Source organism: Ctenopharyngodon idella, chromosome 24, assembly GCF_019924925.1.
Source record: "Ctenopharyngodon idella isolate HZGC_01 chromosome 24, HZGC01, whole genome shotgun sequence".
In the NCBI taxonomy this organism is placed as follows: Eukaryota; Metazoa; Chordata; class Actinopteri; order Cypriniformes; family Xenocyprididae; genus Ctenopharyngodon; species Ctenopharyngodon idella.
The window spans coordinates 10,327,095-10,342,299 of record NC_067243.1 but is presented as its reverse complement, the minus strand read 5'-3'; the positions used below and the strand labels follow the sequence as shown (position 1 = coordinate 10,342,299).

At 35.5% G+C, this 15,205-nt stretch overlaps 1 protein-coding gene and 1 long non-coding RNA gene across 3 annotated transcripts in view; one reads left to right on the top strand and one right to left on the bottom strand.

Annotated features, from left to right (window-relative positions):
• Nucleotides 1-6,694, bottom strand: part of LOC127507442 (uncharacterized) — a 47,439-nt gene extending 40,745 nt beyond the window's left edge. The window contains exon 1 of the long non-coding RNA XR_007928352.1: nucleotides 6,560-6,694. This is a non-coding gene — a long non-coding RNA (uncharacterized LOC127507442). The remainder of the gene's footprint in view (nucleotides 1-6,559) is intronic.
• A 592-nt stretch (nucleotides 6,695-7,286) lies between these two features.
• lrrc4ca (leucine rich repeat containing 4C, genome duplicate a) overlaps nucleotides 7,287-15,205 on the top strand; it is a 218,259-nt gene continuing 210,340 nt past the window's right edge. For both annotated transcript variants that reach the window (XM_051884560.1, XM_051884558.1), the window contains exon 1: nucleotides 7,287-7,420. The gene's annotated coding sequence lies outside the window, so the exon portion shown is untranslated. The remainder of the gene's footprint in view (nucleotides 7,421-15,205) is intronic.

Genomic DNA, 15,205 nt, shown 5'->3' with positions numbered 1-15,205 from the left:
TCGACCTTGCCCGCAGGTCACGAACTATGTAATCCACAATCTTCTTCTTTTTTTTTTTACGTCTCTCTTGCAAAGTCAAGATGTTCTTGCCATCAGAACCCAAATGTGGCTGCTATGTTGGAGCTGTGGGATGAAAACTGTACATTTATATCAATGACAGTTTCCTGGTTGGGCTAGTTTGATATTGCTAGACGTTGGTATTACAACAATATACAATTATTTTCTAAAAGGCCTCAGTATTCCAGGGCAGAGTGCCCATGAAGCAAAGATGGCGGTTTGTGCATTGTTTACTTCTGGGACTGCATGTGCTCGACCAGCAACTACAACTGAGATGAATGGAAATGCTAATGGATAGAGCTCTCCAGGTACGTTAAAACGCATTGATTATAACAGATGATGTTTGTTAGAGTCTGAATTAATCTGGAATTCATTCTTCAAATGTGTTTACTAGGTTCAATTTGGGTGGCTTTTTTAAATTTTTGGTTCTTTGAAGTGAAGGTTTTTCCAATAATGTTATAAAAGCAACATCCTTGACTTCTCAAATCTGCTGTTTGGAATTATTTCAGTGGATATCTCAGGCTCATCTTAAAAAGTAAGACACGTTTGAGGCACATTTTTTTGGAGTTGGCTGTGTAAATGCTTTGTAAATGTTTCACAGTGTGATGACATATCTTTAATTGTACTGTTTATCAACCAGTCAGTTTTGTGTTTATAGCATTTATCCTTATTAGTAGTTCTTGCTAACCTTTGGCAAGTAATGTGTTTGTGTTATGAACACAAATGCTATCTCAGTTTATCCAGCTTATTAAAAAAGGCGTGCTATTACTTTCCCACTGTAAGCAAACATATTTTAGGTTTTTGCACCGTAGGTGATAAAACAGGCATGTTGCAAGATGACTTTATGTTGTACCTCACATTTGCAATCTTAAATCTCACAATTATGACTTTGTTTCTTGCAATTTTATTTTAACTTTATTTACCTCAGAATTGTGACTTTATACCTCACAACTGACTTTATACCTAACAACTGACTTGGCACCTCACAATTGTGACTTTATAGTTAACATTTGTTACCTTATACTTCACAACTTTGGCGGACATTCACAGAACATTCAGGACGTTCTCTGAACGTTTAGGGAACCATATTTTATTTGGAAATGTTCTCAGAATGTCCCTGCTGCCCTTGTCAAAAAATTGAATTGAAAATTAGAGCTAAATTGACTAATAAAAGTGGCTGTTCAAACAAAAGCTAATTTTTCTTAAATGTCTTACAAAAAAAAAAAAAAAAAAGCTCTTTACAGGTATTTCCTGGATTATTATGAAGCCTTTTCTTTAAAATGCAAATCACTTGCAGTAAGTCATAAGCTGACAACAGCACATGCATGAGCTAATGTAACTGCTGTATCACTGCATCAGCAACCACACAGTTACTATCCTTAAATAAAGCAACATGCAGCATAATATCAGCGTTTCTGGATCATCACTGACTGAAGCACATTCTCTACTCTACAGCACAATGGTAACATCACAAAACTCAGATAACAAACAGAACATTAAACACTTACAGATCTCTCTAGATCTCAGCATCTTCACTTATTACAAACCAGTCTGACTTTATTTCTTTCATTCAAAACTTCTTAATGAGGTTGATGTTTTATCAAACTTTATAAATGTCACCGTTATAGAGGTAAGCGCTTGCTTTAGTTGGGCTCCTGACCCTTGACGTGTTAACTTCACTTTTTCTCCAATTGTTGTAACTGTGTGTTTTTAAAGCGCACTTACTACAAAAAAAATTTGGTTGATGACTGATTGTTGCTGTTGAATATCATGTTCCTTTCATGTCATTATAGTCCCATGAAAATGCATAAAATCTTGCTCTGCTTTAATAGTTGGAAAATTTTTATCATTGTGCAGAACTTCTTTTGACAAGATCATCTAGACTCACACAGACATCAAGATTCTGCGTATGAACCTCAACAATGGTGACAAAATTTTCAGATAAACAGATCAGTTCTGAGCATCACAAAGCAAGCTACTAAAGTCACAAAAAAGATTTTTGTTTATTGTCACCATTGTTGAGGTTTATACGCTGATTCATGATGTCTGTGTGAGTTTATAAAACACTGCTCAAAACTGTCTGTATAGGTTTAAAAAAAAAAAAAATTAATTAATCAGCAATTAATGCAAAACTAACACTTGCGGCTTTAACACAGAGAGCAGCCAGAGAAAATCTAGTGTTAAAATATCAAGAATCAAGAGCCCATCTAAAGCAAATGCTCCACTCCATAACGGTGACTTCAAACTTTATTATTTTCTATAAAACACCCACGTAGAAGGCGACGTTCTCGTGACCTTGTGCAATGTTGCCTAAAAGTTCTCTAAAGGTAATGAAAATTCTGAACCTTTACAGAACATTAGGGACGTTCCTAAAACGTCATTCATTACCAAAAGTCCTCTTTTGGTAATGAAAGTGCTGCAGTTCAAGGTTCCTTATATGACTTTAGGGGCGTTCCAATTTGGTTATTTTATGGTCACATAAGAACATTATATAGAGGATATTTGGGACAGAACGTTCCCACATGGTTCTCTGTTGGTCATTTAATAACATCCTGATATGAGTTTAGGGGGATGTCCTATTTTGGTTATTTTATGGTCACGCGAAAACGTTACAAAGAGGACATTTGGGAAGTTAACAGAACGTCCTATAGTAATAGTCCCCTAAACATTCCCAGAACGTCCTGAATGTTCCCTGAAGGTCCACCAAATAACGTCCCCCAACCCTTAAAATAACTCCACATCGTGACCGTCTCTGAACGTTCTGGGAAAGTTACAAGGCGACAAGTTACCCCGCTAGAAATTTTACGTTCCCAGAACATTCTCAGAACATCCCCACTGGTGTTAAGGACGTTGTCTAGTAACGTTCCCAGTACATTCAGAGACGGTCACGATGTGGAACCCTTTTAAGGGTTGGGGGACGTTCTTTGGTGGACCATTCAGGACGTTCTGGGAATGTTTAGGGGACTATTACTATAGGACGTTCTGTTAACTTCCCAAATGTCCTCTTTGTAACGTTCTCGCGCAACCATAAAATAACCAAAATAGAATGTCCCCCTAAACTCATATCGGGAACGTTATTAAATAACCAACAGAGGATTATGTGTGAACGTTCTGTTAATGCCCCACATATCCTCTTTGTAACGTTCTTATGTGACCATAAAATTAACCAAATTGGAATGCCCCCCTAAAGTCATATAAGGAACCTTGATGTGCAGCACTTTCATTACCAAAAGAGGACGTTTTAGGAATGTCCCTGATGTTCTGTAAAGGTTCAGAATTTTCGTCACCTTTAGAGAAGTTTTAGGCAACGTTGCACAAGGTCATGAGAACGTCGCCTTCTACGTGGGTGTTTTATAGAAAATAATAAAGTTTGAACGGTGCAAAAACCTAAATTCTGTTTGCTTACAGTGGGAAAGTAATAGCACGCCTCTTTTAATAAGCTGGATAAACTGAGATAGCATTTGTGTTCATAACACAAACACATTACTTGCCAAAGGTTAGCAAGAACTACTAATAAGGATAAATGCTATAAACACAAAACTGACTGGTTGATAAACAGTACAATTAAAGATATGTCATCACACTGTGAAACATTTACAAAGCATTTACACAGCCAACTCCAAAAAAATGTGCCTCAAACGTGTCTTACTTTTTAAGATGAGCCTGAGATATCCACTGGAATAATTCCAAACAGCAGATTTGAGAAGTCAAGGATGTTGCTTTTATAACATTATTGGAAAAACCTTCACTTCAAAGAACCAAAAATTTAAAAAGCCACCCAAATTGAACCTAGTAAACACATTTGAAGAATGAATTCCAAATTAATTCAGACTCTAACAAACATCATCTGTTATAATCAATGCGTTTTAACGTACCTGGAGAGCTCTATCCATTAGCATTTCCATTCATCTCAGTTGTAGTTGCTGGTCGAGCACATGCAGTCCCAGAAGTAAACAATGCACAAACCGCCATCTTTGCTTCATGGGCACTCTGCCCTGGAATACTGAAGCCTTTTAGAAAATAATTGTATATTGTTGTAATACCAACGTCTAGCAATATCAAACTAGCCCAACCAGGAAACTGTCATTGATATAAATGTACAGTTTTTCAGTTCTGTAAAGGTTCAGAATTTTCATACAAGGTCATATTTTCATTTTTTACAAGGTCATGAGAACGTCACCTTCGACGTGGGTGTTTTATAGAAAATAATAAAGTTTGAAGTCACCGTTATGGAGGTGAGCGTTTGCTTTAGATGGGCTCTTGATTCTTGATACTTTAACATTATATTTTCTCTGGCTGTTTTTGCTGTGTTTCCAAAACATGCTTGTTACAGCAAAAAGTACAAGGAAATTTCTGATCGGATGAATTTGGTGGTTTAATGATGATTCACTGATCCTCTCCAGAGTCTAAACTCTGAATGTGTTAACTGTTAGTTTTGCATTAACAGCTTTTTTTTTTATTTAGTTTTTTTTAATTCATTATACAGAGTTTTGAGCTGTGTCTTTTTATACTCACACAGACATCTTGAATCAGCGTATGAACCTCAACAATGGTGACAATAAACAAAAACCTTTTTTGTAACTTTAGTAGCTTGTTTTGTGATGCTCAGAGTTAATCTGTTTATTTGAAAATTTTTGAGTTTCATACGCAAAATCTTGATGTCTGTGTGAGTCTACATGATCCTGTCTGAATAATTTCTGCACAATGATAACTTTCAAAATATCAAAGCAAGACAGGATTTTATACATTGTCATAGATCAGTGATTAAGGCCACTGTGTAATGACGAAATCATCAACAATGAGCAATCAAATCCATTTGATCAGATTTTTTTCCTCATAATTTTATTTTATAATAAATGTGCTTTAGAAAGACAGTTACAATAATTGGAGAAAAATTAAAGTTAAAACGTCAAGGGTCAGGAGCCCAACTAAAGCAAGCGCTTACCTCTATAACGGTGACATTTATAAATTTTGATAAAACATCAACCTCATTAAGAAGTTTTGAATGAAAGAAATAAAATCAGACTGGTTTGTAATAAGTGAAGATGCTGAGATCTAGAGAGATCTGTTAGTGTTTAACGTCCTGTCTGTTATCTGAGTTTTGTGATGTTACCATTGTGCTGTAGAGTAGAGCATGTGCTTCAGTCAGTGATGATCCAGAAACACTGATGTTCTGCTGCGTGTTGCTTTATTTAAAGACAGTAATTGTGTGGTTGCTGATGCAGTGGTACAGTAGTTACATTAGCTCATGTATGTGCTGTTGTCAGCTAATGACTTACTGCAAGTGATTTGCATTTTAAAGAAAAGGTTTCATAATAATAATAGTAATCCAGAAAATACCTATAAAAAGCTTTTTTTTTTTGTAAGACATTTAAGAAAAATTTGTTTTTGTTTGAACAGCCACTTTTATTAGTCAATTTAGCTCTAATTTTCAATTCAATTAAATTTTTTGACAAGGGCAGCAGGGACGTTCTGAGAACATTTTCAAATAAAATATGGTTCCTTAAACGTTCAGAGAATGTCCCGAATGTTCCCCAAACCTTAAAAGAACTCCACATCGTGACCGTCTCTGAACATTCTGGGAACGTTACTAGGTCCTTCAGGACATTTTAGGAACGTCCCGAATGTTCTGTAAAGGTTCGGAATCTTCGTCACCTTTAGAGAACTTTTAGGAACGTTGCGCAAGGTCCTGAGAACGTCGCCTTCTATGTGGGTTTATGCCTCATAATTGTGACTTTACACAGTACCTCACAAATGTGACTTTATACCTCATAATTGACTTTATACTTCACAATTGTGACTTTATACCTAACATCTGACTTTATATCTTGAAATTTTGACTTTATACCTCACAACCGTGACTTTATACCTCATAATTGACTTTATACTTCACAATTGTGACTTTATACCTAACATCTGACTTTATATCTTCAAATTTTGACTTTATACCTCACAAATGTGACTTTATACTTTACAACTGTGACTTTATACCTCATAATTGTGACTTTATACTTCACAACTGTGACTTTATACCTCACATCTGTGACTTTATACCTTACAATTATGACTTTATACTTCAAAACTGTCACTTTATATTTTGCAATGTGACTTTATACCTCCAAATGTGAATTATTCCTCGCAATTGCAGCTTTTTATCTCTCAAATTGCAACTTTATTTTAAACTTTACCTCACAATTACCTTTGTTACTTTACTCAGTGTAGTAAGTAACCACATAACAATGTCAGTAGTCACTCAGAACACTAGTGAGAAACTCTGACATTGCCGTGGCAAGTTTTGCACTGCTCACCTTTTTTAAAATCTAAAAACTTTATTAAAATCCTAACATGTTTACATATTTAAACCTTCAGAGGTCCAATACCATTGTACATGGCAATAAACCTGTAACCTCAGAGACAGAAATCTCCTCCTCAACTGCGACCGCAAAGATTCACATCCCCAACTAGCACCCGACGGTCTGTCCGCAGTGGTGTACAAAATTACCTTATTTGAAATCCTGTTGAGTGGCAGAGCAATCTAGAGATGTTCATGACCAAGTGAGAGTGACTGAGATGAGGGATCCATGTCCCTCGGAGAAAGAGAGAGAGACGTCCATTTGCCGAGGGCAGCATCTAGAAGTGTCAGAGGCTTGGGAAGACAATTGCGTCTTTAAGGGTTTTTTAGACTAAACAGCTTATTTGTATTCCAGTCGTACTGCGCGCCTCCTCACGTGTGACTGAACGAGGAAGGGAGGATGAGAGTGATGATAGTGAGGTGGGAGGTAAGGAGAGAAAGAGAGAGAGATGAGCCTAAATGTGATGCAGCAGAATGCTGTAACAGAACAGGCTTCAGTAGACGGGGGAACACAGGCAAGTGCAGACTCACACGCTGCCTCGCACATGCACACAAACTAACACATGTTTGCAGAAAGAACGAGAGAGGGGGAAAGCAACGCATGGCATCTTAAGTCAGCACTTTGGTGTACGGACGTACGGCTTCACTTCCAATCCTGTAGTCGAGGTCTTGTCAGCGGCACTTCAACGAAAGACTCGCACCAAACAACATGCGGCATCTCTGATTCGTTCCACAGGTGAGGGAGGAGAATCGAGTGAGTCTTTACGTTGAGTAATTATGCGACACTGTACTTCTGCCCTCTTAAGGCTGAAAGAAAAGTTACAATTACATCTGGGTTTGAATAAAAGGAAGGTGTTTTTTGTTGTTTTTAACCAAACATGGATTTTGGATCTCTGCACTGAAGTGAAACTACTTTTGTGATAATGTCCCGGGATCTCGCAAGGTCAAACCATGTGTTGCCGGATGAAATAACTTCAAATCCAACATGTCGTTACACTGACTTCATCAGTGGTAAGTAACTTCCTGAATGACTTTTATGGCATATTTGAATGATTGTGCTCATCATTTGTTATATATTTTGGCTCATTTATGAGCATCAAAATGTATTATTTTTATATATTTTTTTTAATTATTCAAATTTATTTTATTGTTCTAATAATTTTATTTTATGTTTTAGTTATTTTAGTTATTTTATTATTATTATTATTTAATATTTTTGTCAAACTGTTAATAAAGAAGTTGGTAATTTTATTGATTGATTAACTGATTGATTGATTGATTGATTGATTGATTAAGTAAAGAAAAAAAGTCTACATTTACATTACATTAATACATTTGGCAGACACTTTTATCTAAAGTGATTTACTATCTATTCAAGACACAGTGTGTATGTACTTTTGGTATCAAACCCATGACCTTGGTGTTGCTAGTGCCATTCACTACCAAGAACAGACACACTTTCAGTAGCAATAGAAAATAGACGATTATACCGTAAGTGGTCTCTCCATTGTAAGATCACGATAGTGTCTCCAAACACAGTCATCTGATGTACCAAAGCTTTTGAGACATCATTTCTGTGACAGTATTGGTTAGACTCCAGAATGCCATATGTTTGTCTTATATTTCTTATCTCGCTGACCCCTGAAGGCATTTTGGGGGCATTAATGGAAGAGGTGATGTACCAAAAAAAAATCTACAAAATGAGTAAAATTTAAGTTTGTCCTCAAAGTTTCTAATTTTTTTGATGGGGAAGGACATCGATCTGCTCATTTAAACAGTTGAGTAAAGGCCATATGCTGCCTGTCTGTAATGCTTTCTGCTTGACCAACAGTGCATTTTATGCAGACCGTTTTATCTAAAACAATATTGCAATATTGCAATTTCCTGGGAATTGAACCCACGATCTTTGTTTGAGGTACAGAGCAAGTAACTTCCCAATATGTGGCAGCTGATATGAGACGGATATCTCCATCATTACATGGCTGCCCTCTGGATGCTGTGTGACTGCTGAACTCGTATGATGAGTTACTTCCTGTGGTGATCGGGGCACAAATGACCAAGTGGGAATAAAACTCAACAAACTCTGCATTCTTTTGGTCTTCAGGTTTTATGAAGCTTCTAATATTCAGCAGATTACCCCCAGGCAATAATTCATATAATATCAAAAATGCAGTTTTAATGGCTTCAAAAGCAAGACTCATGTTCAGACATCAGAGAGGAGTGAATCTCTTGAGTCTTACCTACCAAAACACACTGCAAAATCAACATCCAAAGGTTCAGGCTAACCCAAAATAGCTTATGTAAAATATTTATTTATTTAAAATAATCAAAAATATTTTAAAAATTAAAAAAAAAAAAAAAATTCCTCCAATGCGGATCTCAAATCTAATTAGGTTTAAATATGACATTACTGATGTTAAACCTGGTGTAGCGTCTCAGGTATTTCTTTATTTCTTTTATATATGTATATTAAAATAACTTGTAAAACAAAAATTATATATAAAATGTATTTTTCCCCTCTGATGCAGATTTCAAATCTCATTCATCAATGTTTAAATTTGACATTTTTGATGTCAAATCTTTATACCTCACAAGTGTGACTTTATATTTCACGATTGACTTTATATATTGCAATTGTGACTATACCTCACAACTATGACTTTATACCTCACAATTGTGACTTTATACCATGTGTGACTTTATACCTCACAATTGTGACTTTATACCATGTGTGACTTTATACCTCACAAGTGTGACTATACCACACAAATGTGACTTAATACCACACAAGTGTGATTTTATACCTCACATTTGTGATTTTATACCTCACAATTGTGACTTTATACCACACAAGTGTGACTTTATACCTCACAATTGTGACTATACCACATGTGTGACTTTAAACCACACAAGTGTGACTTTATACCTCTTAAGTGTGAATATACCTCACAAGTATGACTTTATAACTCACAATTGTGACTTTATATTGCAAATGTGACTTTATATATTGCAATTGTGATATTATAACTCACAACTGTGACTTTATACCTCATAATTGTGACTTTATATATTTCAACTGTGACTTATATATTAGTGATTTTATATCTCCCAATGTGAATTATTTATCGCAATTGTAGCTTTTTTTTTTTTTTTTAATCTCAAATTGGACTATTTTAAAAGTTACCTCACAACTATCTGTGTTATTTTACTCTGTGTAGTAAGTAACCACATAGCAATGTCAGTAGTGAGATTTCAAATCTCATTCATTTACTTTTAAAAATGACATTTTTGACGTCAAATCTGGGTTGACATGTATCAGAAATGTATCTATATTATTTTATAATTTTTTTAAAAGAAAAAGTATTATTTTATATAATGTCTTTTTTCATCCTCTGACACCGATCTCAAATCTCATTTCCTTACATTTAAATGGTTTAATGACATTATTGCTGCCAAACCATGTGATATATCTTAGATAAATTCATTTAAGTAGAATTTTATGTGAAATGTGTTTTATTACTGACTTTTAACAATTCTGAACACAGGTGGAGACGTTTTTGAGATCTTATGCAACTCTAGAGGAGACATTTGTGAGATTAATGGCATCTCAGGAGAACAATCTGAGAAATGGGTTCCATTTTCATCTGTATTTAATTGTATTGCTGACAAAAGCAAGCGAGATATGAATAAGCGTTTTCATTTGCGATTTATTCTTTTACTGAAGTTCTAGTTCTTTCAGAACACAGTTTTACACTCATGCCCTCGCAAATTCATTTTATTTGTAATAAAACCGGCAACAAGTACTGACGATGGCAAACTAGGCATTTCTAGTCTTGTAACATCACACTTCTCGCTCTCAGGCGAGGTTTAACAGTTTCACCCAAAGACAGAGCTCCCCGGTGGTCCTCAGAGGAGCAGGGAGACAGTTGTCTTGATTATGTTGTTAGTAGAAGTGCTCATCCCGTCTTAATGCAATTAGGGATGTGACAGCCTTTTCTGTGAGTTATGATGTTCAGTACGCTGCACAGCTCAGTGTATCACAAAACCCATGACACCACTGTGATTGACAGCATAATAACTGACATTGTTATGAAAATGAATGTGGAGGTAAACTCCTGCTCCTCTGTGTCTGTAGGAGATTGCAGACAGGAAGTCGTCAGATGTAATATAGCTCATATTGTGATTTTTTTTTTGGCCCTTAGGTGTTGTAGATATGCAAAACGCAAATGGTGTTGGATATACGATATTGTATAGAACAACATATATATATATTATATATGCTTGAATGTAATAAAGTGCCTGGCAATAAATAACACAAACAGCTATGTTCTTTGTACATTACTCACAAAGTGATTCTTTGTTTGGTAGTAATGTTTTTAAAAATCACAACAATCACTGTGAAATGCAAGAGTGCAAGAGGTCCTGGGTTCAAATCCCGGACGAGCCCCCAACATTTTGAAACAGCCTAAAGAATGCAAAAAAAAAATCAAAACAATGAAACTATTATGAAAGTGATTGATTCATGTCATATGATTCAAACTCTTCTGAAGCCATATGATTTGTGTGAGGAACAGACTGAACAGACTGAGTTTTGTGAACTAGAACAACTGATTCATTCAAGGATGATTCTTGAACAAATCAGACAATGCTACTTCTTTCATGAACGCTGCAAGATGAAGGGGAGATGTCTTCAATTTCAGCTTGTATTCCACACAAACCTATAGTTTGGCTTCAAAAGAGTTGGAATATTTATATAGACCACTTTTAGGATACATTTATGGTGGTTGTTGTCATTCACTTTCATTATAAATGAAAAGCATGATATTCTTAAATAAATCACTTTTTGTGTTTCACGGAAGAAAGAAAGTCATACAGGTTTAGAAGAACAACATGCAAATGATAATGACAGAATTTTCATTTTTATGCGACCTATTCCTTTAAGTAAGGTAAAACATCAGTCAGTCACACTGGCCTTTTTAATAAAATCTTCGTCCTGGATAGAAGATTTGTCCTTTCTAGGACAAAGTGTGTTCCTGTGAGACCATCTGTAGCTTGTGTGTTTATGTATGTGTGTGTGTGTGTGTGTGTGTGTATGTGTGTGTGTGTGTCCATCTGTGAAATGCACACTTGTCTTATTAGTGTCTCAACATAACCATATCCCTGTCAAATGATGACAGCTCTATTTCCAAACCCGCCATATTGGCTGATTGAGTCTGTCATTGGTACATTTTGAGGATTCTTTACTTGTTCCAAAACATGCTGTGGTTTCCCAGAAGATCATTTTATTGCTCAAATGTTTCTCTGTGTAGCTTAGATAAAGTTCACCTATAAAAAAAAAAAAAAAAAAAAAAAAACATTTTTTGTCCATAAAGTGAAAGTCAGTGGGGTCCAAACATGCTTTGGACCAAAATGACTTTCTTGTATGGATAAAAGGGAGCAAAATATTAAAATATCTTCTTTTGTGATTTATAAGAAATGTTGCATATCTTTGTACAGCCAAGAAGTTGAGAGGAGTGGCAGTGAGTGAGTAATAACTCAGAATATGATTTATAAGTCATTCCCTAAAAGTTGACGTTAATCTAAAACCAACCATTATTCAATACACACTGCAAATGAAAATGAAATATTAGCAATGTGTATTGGCTTTTCTTTGCGCACAGCTTTCAAACAAGTCAGTTAAAACACTAGCTGTAAATAATCAACTATACGGCTTATAATTAAAGCAAATCCACACGCCCGACAGGAAAGGATGAAAATAATTGTTTTTCCATGCAACTGGAGATGCCCAGGGGGGTCAGATTAAAAAACGCCTTCAGGCTACTTCATAAACTTCCCTCCCTGATGCCTTTGAGATCTGCCTTTTAAAGTAATGACATCAAAACATGGTCTTTTTCTGGTAGTATCTCTCTTCCTCAAAGGTCTGAGACACTAGGCGCCTCATGTCTCCTAATTGGAACTGATTAAAATTTTCAATGTTGTTCACTCCATCCTGCTCTGTTTGCAGTTCTTTCCCAGCCTTATTGGCCTTTGATTAACGAACAGCGTGTTTTTACCACTTTTACCATGATCAGTTCAGAGAACTCTTCTGTTTATTGTATGTTGTGCTCAAATCTTTCTCAGGTCAAACTGCAAAGTCTTTGAACTTGTGTTTGTTTTTATGTAGAGAGAAAAAGATTAAAAATGATTGACTCATTTTAATGACCAAGAAATAACTTCATTTGGACCATTTCTGAAGCATGGCAAGAAGACAAGCCAATTAATTTTATTCTTTTTTCTTTAGCTAAATCACTGTAAAAAAAATATATATATATATATATATTTTACAAGAAAATACTATTTCAGTCTTCCTACTAAAATTTCATGTTATATTCAGTTTGTTACTTGCCACTTCTTTGTAGTGAACTTTACCAGCACTTTCTAAGTGAAAATTGTTTCTTTTCTTCTTTTTTTTTCTTTTTTTTTAATTTAGTATACAAGCAATCTTAATCCAGGCTTGCAGCCCTGTATACTTGCAAAACTGATACAGATTCTGCTTAAAAGCTGACAAAAGCTGAAAATTCAGCTATGCCACAAAAATGCAATAAATTATATTTTTAAATATATTACAAAATAGAAAACAGTTAGTTGATATCTATTTACAACATGCTTTTGAAGCTTTGATCATTGTAGCCAATCACAGACATATCTGTTGAGTGCGTGAACACAATGGCCAATCAGAGGTGTTTACAAATCCACTCAACAGAGCTCAAAGCGTCACATTTTTAAAATTTCAGTACCGATTTGGTATTTTGACAACACTAAATGTGATATATCTAATATCTTTCTTTCATACTAAAAAAGACCAGTTATTGTTGTACCCCCATTTTGAGATTCCAAAATTCTGGTCATTGTGTTTTACAAGATTTTCAGGCTGTAATTGGGAGCATCTTGGCAGCAGCCATGTCGAATGTCACTGTAATATGAAGGTTGTAAATGTATTGTGCTAACAGATTTCCTACAATTACATAATGTGATAAACAGAGAGCTTCCTCAGCACTGCCGTATGGGCTAATGGAACCTTGCGGTTCCTCATATCAGATCACAGAACTTGCAGGAAAGTGATGATTCTGCATTTCTGGGACTGTAGGGAGATTCACACACTGGTGCGCTGAAGCCTGTCGCTGTCACGCCCATTAACATCACATCTCTATGCCCAGGCCTTGTGTATTAGCCAGAGGGACAATCTTAACATAGTTTGTGTTGCTTCCCTATAGTAATAGTTCAGATTATCATGCATGATTATGCTTTAGATATCACTGCTGTAAACAGCACATTTTCCATCTTCAGAGAGGGGCAGTTGGTTTTTTGATTAGAAATGAAATAGATTCCTTTGGGGCAAGTGGTGACCAAGACTTTTTGGAGTATATTCATCATAGAGTTATGATGAAAAATACATCAGTGTCAGAGCCGAGCTCCAGTGCAATGAAATAAAAATGGATTTGGACTTATAGTCAACATGAAATGAAATGTGACCCTATTTATTTTCATAATGTAAATTCTTTATGTTATTGTGAATTATTCATTGGTGCATGTCATTCTAAAGAATGAGAAAAACATCTTGAATTGAAGAAATTAAATAGATAATTAGGCATTTTAGCTAACTTGCAGTGTTGGGGAAAGTTACTTTTAAAAGTAATGCATTACAATATTGCGTTATTCCCTATTAAAGTAACTAATTGTGTTACTTAGTTACTTTTTTATGGAAAGTAATCAGTTGCATTACTTTTACTCACCTGGGCTGGGCTTGCTTATTTCTTTTTAAATAACAAAAAAGTTTTATTTTTGGCAAATGTAAAGGTCCTTTTACACCAAAAGTGAAATGAACAAGCCTCAGGCTTAAGGAAATGCAAATTCATGTCTGTACAGTAGAAGGCGCACCTTAAACAAACCGTTCAGCTGTGCTGCCATTCTGGGCTGCGTTCAGCCCCGACAAAACGTTGCAAAACGTTTTTTAAGCGGAAACAGTGGCGCGTTGAACACCCTGTTCTGATGACGCAAGAGTTGCAAATATGGCAGCTGAGAAGGCCATTTTTTTGTGTTCTTTTTGAAGAATTTTCAGAGCCCGATGAAATCGGTATAAATACGTGTTTAATACTGCAAAATACGCTCGATGTTACAGTCAAAAGAGAACATCCCAATCGAGTGAAGGGATTTGTGGAAACTGTGGTTCCTAATTATTGTGATCCAACATTTGCCTTGCATTTCATGATGAAAAGACAAACATTTCAGGTGAAGGATAATCCACTTCTCCGACACTGTGTTCTCACTGTGTGAGATATGACCTTATTATTTTTATTGTGAGTATTAGGCTTATCATTACTGCTGATCACTGTTGTTGTGCTATGATATTGTAATATTTACCATTATATAATCAGAGGAGTATAGAAAAGTTTATGAAAGTGTCACTCCACAATACAGGTCACCATGATTTTGCCAAGTAAGACATGTTCCTGGATCAACATATTTTGTTGATCCTGGAACAACATTCCTATCCAAAAATTTAGCCCTAACCTTTTCCCAACCCCTAAATCTAACCCTACCCATAACTTATCCCTAAAATCAGAGGGAAATGGTAGTTGAATAACACTGTTGTGGAAGCACCTAACCCAGGTTGTAATATGTATAGTATTTTTATGTTACATTAATCACTTTACTTGGACCCATTGTGCGAGTTGTCTCTTTAATACCACATGGTTTATACACGTTGCTGCTGATTGGGCTAACATTTTTGACACACCCACCAAACAAGAGAAAACG